Below are 4935 nucleotides of genomic sequence, written 5' to 3'. Positions count from 1 at the left end.
GGGTTAGGACCTCAACATATGAATGGAGGAGGGAATATTTAGCCATAACATAAACTAGGAAATTCCTTAATCTGAGAAACCATCCTTTTGATTCAGAAACATAACAAGGACCCTCACCATTACTGATTCTATTTAATATGAGATAGGAGATCTTGGTTAATGCAGTAAGAAAAATAAATAAAATATAAAATTAGAAACCCACTGTCATCATTTAAAGATGGTATGACTGTCTATATCCTTGCTGTCCAATGGAAATATACCATGAGCCACATATACCATTAAGAATTTTTAGTAGGCACATTAAGCAAAGTAAAAAGAAGCAGGTAAAATTAATTTATTTAATTTATTACTATTATTATTTAATATTTTGTTTATTTATTCATGAGAGACAGAGAGAGAGAGAGAGAGGCAGAGATAGAGGCAGAGGGAGAAGCAGGCTCCATACAGGGAGCCCGATGTGGGACTCGATCCCGGGTCTCCAGGATCACTCCCTAGACTGAAAGCAGCACTAAACAGCTGAGCCACCCAGGCTGCCTTAACTTATTATTTTTAAAGATTTTATTTATTTATTCATGAGAGACACAGAGAGAGAGGCAGAGACATAGGCAGAGAGAGAAGCAGGCTCCCTGTGGGGAACCCTATGCAGGACTCAATCCCAGGACCCCAAGATGATGGCCTGAGCCAAAGGCAGACACTCAACCACTGAGCCACCCAGGCACCCCTGAAATTAATTTTAGTACTGTATTTTTATTTAACACAGTAAATCCAAAATGTCATTTCAATATGTAATCAATATAAAAACTTATTAATCAGATATTTTCATTCCTTTCCTTGGACCAAGTCTTTGAAATTCAGTGTATATCTTAAGCATATGGCACATCTCACTTTATCCACATTTCTGGCACTCAGTAACCACGTGTAGCTCTTTCTTCAGTAAGAAAGTGCTTTAGAAGTGAAGCAGAAGGGCACCTGGGTGGCTCAGTTGGTTGATTCAGATCAACTCTTGATTTCAGATCAGATTGTGATCTCAGGGTCATGAGATTGAGCCCAGCACCAGCCTCGAGATTCTCTCCCTCTCCTTTTGCCCTTCCCTCCTATCACCACCCCCTACACTCTCTCTCTCTAACCCCCCCCCCCACCAAAACAAAACAAAAAAGTGAAGCGGCAGATGTGTTTCTGCTGGTAAGGTCTGTGTTATGTCAACTCACACATTTTGCTGACTGCTGGCTAACCTCTTTGGAGTGGGGCCACAGGCAAGCCAAGGCAACACCCGCTCCTGCCAGATCTCTCCAGCCAGGCTTGTGTGTGTGGCTCTGGGGGGGAAGGGGCTGACTTCTCTTGCAGGTCACCCACATTGTTGAAATTGGAGACTGAGGCGGTGACAGACCAATGTGGGTCTGGCTTGTCCTTGTGGGTTCCAGTTACACTAACTTTCCCCATTTTACATCCATCTTTCCTGTCCAACTGCTTGCCTACACAGAAGCACAGCCACAGAAGAACTATGTAACCAGCTCCCACAGTTACCCAGGGTCAAATCCACCGAAGAATCCTTTCTTCCATAGTGAATTCCTGGTCATTCTGATGAATTCTAATAGGTACAGGAAGAATAGTAGAAGATGACTGTAGTTAATTCTGACATAGTAAATGTATGACAATCCACAAGTCAATTAAACCCAAGAAGGAAAAGCTAAAAACAAACAAACAACAACAGAACCATTTCATTTGTTACCATTGAAAGTGACTATTATGCACCCTCCCTTCCCTGAGAACTGGTACTTGAAGGAAAAGAATTAGTATTTATCCTTATAGATTATACTCTATATTCTGTAGTAACCAAGTAGCCTCAATTGATGACAGAAAGCTCTAGTTACACAAGAATACCAGCTAATGAATGTAGAATGAATGATAGAATTAGAAAAGAAACATTTTGTGTCCTTGATATATTAACAATTATCAATGTGTACTAAAGCAGTGAGGCAGGGGTTTGGGAGTGATGTGTGTGGTTGCATGATGTCAAAGTTCCGTCCTTTGCAGACCACTTTCTGGCTCTGGGTGAGGAATCAGCCTTGAGAATCTTCACCTTGTGATCCATTTCCACATTACAGCACTGAGATCAGCAGACATGTAAGTCCTCATGACCTGATGTGATAGGAAGTATTGGGGATCAATCTCTGATTCATGCTTCAAAAAACAAACTGATGGGGTGTCTGGGTGGCTCTGTCAGTTAAGCATTTGACTCTTGATCTCAGATCTCAGCTCAGATATTGAGCTCAGGGTTGTGAGTTAAAGCCCTACATTGGGTTCCACACTCAGATAGAGCCTACTTAAAGAAAAACAAACAAACAAACCTGAAACTGGATCCAGATCCTCCCTTTCATAGTAAATACAGGAGATTGAAGAACAAGGTAAATCACACCACAAGGGAGCCATCCGCACCCTCCAGAGGACAAAAACCCAGTTTATCCCAAATTATAGTTGTAAAAAGATAAATAAGAAGGAAAGAGTGACTGGTATGGGAAAATGGAGACACAAGGGACCTAACAGCCTAACACAGTGTGGACCTGTTTGGATCTAGATCCAAACACAATAAATGTAAAAAATGCTTTTGAAAAAAAATCCAAGAAACTTAAATATGGGCTGGGTATTAGATGATATTAAGGCATTGCTGTGAATTTTGTTAATTATGATTATGGCATGGTGGTTCTGCTAAGCTGAACAGTGGCCCCCAAAAATATGCCCATGTCCTAATCCAGAATCTGGAATATGTGATTTTATTTGCCAAAAGGGACTTTGCCAATGTGATTAAGTTAAGGACATTAAGGGTGCCTGCTCCGTTCCTCTTTTCTCTTTCACTGCCCCACCCCCCACCACCCAATGCATCTCTTGCATTCTTAATTCCATCCCAGCGTTCACTTCCTGGAGGACTCAACTGACTCAACCACCTGGGTAGGAGTGGTAGGTAGGGATTGGATCATAGAAATGATCATCAAACAGGAAAGTTTGAATTTCGTTCTGGGTCTAATGGGAAGCCATTGCATGGTTTAAGGGAGGGAAGTGCAATGAGATTTGCCTTTAGAAGGATTTCCCTGGAGTATGGGGAATGGGACAGAGCCAAGAAGTCTGGTTGTGACTGTTCAGCAGAAAGATTCTGCTTGGGTGGCACAGTCTGTTAGGAATCTGAATCTTCATTTGGGTTTAGGCAGGTAGTGATCTCAGGGTCATGGGATTGAGCCCCGTTTCAGGCTCCACGCTCAGTGCAGTCTGCTTGAGATTCCCTCTCCCTCTCCCTCTCCCTCTATTTCTTCCACTCATGTTCTCTCTCTCTCTCTCTCTCAAATATATAAATCTTAAAAAAAAAAGACAAGAAAGATCCTGCTGGGACTAAGACGGTAGCAGAGGAAGCAGTGCACAGTGGTTAGGTTCAGGATGTTTTTGAAGGTAGAGCCAACAGGGCTTCCTGATAGATTGGATGACCTGTGTGAGCTCCAGGAGGGTGGTGGAAACATTGCTGAGATGGAGGAGGCTCAGAGGGGGTGAACTTGGAGCACTGGGGAGGCACAGTTTGGAGACGCCCATGAGACATCCAGGTGGAGATGCCAAAAAGGTGTTAGAATTACAAGTCTTGAACAGGGAGACAGAAATCTGAGAGACAATATTTCCTTCCTTCCTTCCTTCCTTCCTTCCTTCCTTCCTTCCTTCCTTTCCTTTCCTTTCTTTCTTGCAGATAAAAGTTTGTTTTATTGAATAACTGTGTAATTGCTGAGGCTAGTATGTACAGACAAAAGAAGGAGAGTTTTATTTCTTGGTCTCTTCCTCCTTGGACAGAGCCTCAGTGATTTCCTTCTCCTTGGCCTGATGCTGATCTTTGTGGTGCTTGCATGCTGCCTTGGCCTTAGATCTGTGGGCCTCAGCCTCGTCAGCCAGAAGCTTCTGGGGAGCCTTGTCTGCCTATACCTTGTGGACGTGTTCCATGCAAATCTGCTTGTTTTTGAACATGTTGCCCTTCACCTTCAGGGACAGCTGTGACACATGTGGCAGTCAATCTGAGACTCACGGCATCTTTTGAGCAGCCAGCACAGAATTCTCATCGCTCTCACCCAGGTCACCTTCTTGGACATTCAAGCGTCGGCAGTACCTTTTCTCTTACCAGTGTCCACATACCTGCCCTTCCGATGGGTCAGTGTGTTTGTCAGGCCCCCAACCTGGGAATGGACAGTCACAGACTTCCAGATGATCAGCCCATCTTGGATCAGTTTCTAGATCTGTGGACGGGAGTTAGTGTTGGCAATTTCACTAGTTTCACTGGGTTCCAACCAGATCTTCCTTTTGCCACAGTGGAGGACACTGGACGCAAGCCTCTTCTGAAGCCTGAGCTTCCTAGTGGCTGTGGTCACAGTGGTAAAAGGAAAGGAGAGAGGGTATTTCAAGTAGCCTAGCTGGCTAAGCTTGAGGAGAGGACCTGCCGACGCTGCAAGGGGAAGCAGAAGAAAGGAAATGTGTGCTTTCCTCCTCTGCACCATGTTATGGGGCATCCATGAAGTGGAGTGGGCCTCCAGCATGAACAGAATGATCTACAGTGTATGTATGCTGTGGGAAGGTGTGTGTCTACAGTGAAGTGATAGGGAAAAAAAATCAGACCTTCAGGCCACACATGTCACATGAACTTAACTGTGTGTGTGCATCTGGGAATATCTGGAAGGACACACACCATATGGCTCACAGTGGCTACCTCTGGGGAGTGGCACTGGGGAGGAAGAAAATGGATTTAGTTTTACTCCTCTGTACACTGCTGGGATAATTTATTTATTGCTTTATTTTATTTATTTCATTTCTTTTCATTTTGTTTTGTTTACAACAAGCATTACTACTTGTGGTGTAATGGGAGCCCACACATGTTTGCTTCTGGCTGGGACTCAGATCAGGTATAATAAGGGG

General features: G+C 43.8%; 1 pseudogene; it reads right to left on the bottom strand.

The window, feature by feature from the left end:
- Positions 1-3795: 3795 nt before the first annotated feature.
- LOC129496859 (60S ribosomal protein L19-like) lies at positions 3796-4520 on the bottom strand (annotated as a pseudogene).
- Between the last annotated feature and the right edge of the window lie 415 nt (positions 4521-4935).

The sequence above is a fragment of the Nyctereutes procyonoides genome, unplaced genomic scaffold (genome assembly GCF_905146905.1).
Source record: "Nyctereutes procyonoides isolate TBG_1078 unplaced genomic scaffold, NYPRO_anot_genome, whole genome shotgun sequence".
Classification (NCBI taxonomy): Eukaryota; Metazoa; Chordata; class Mammalia; order Carnivora; family Canidae; genus Nyctereutes; species Nyctereutes procyonoides.
The sequence above is the reverse complement of the archived record's forward strand: the minus strand, read 5'-3'. Positions and strand labels throughout refer to the sequence as shown.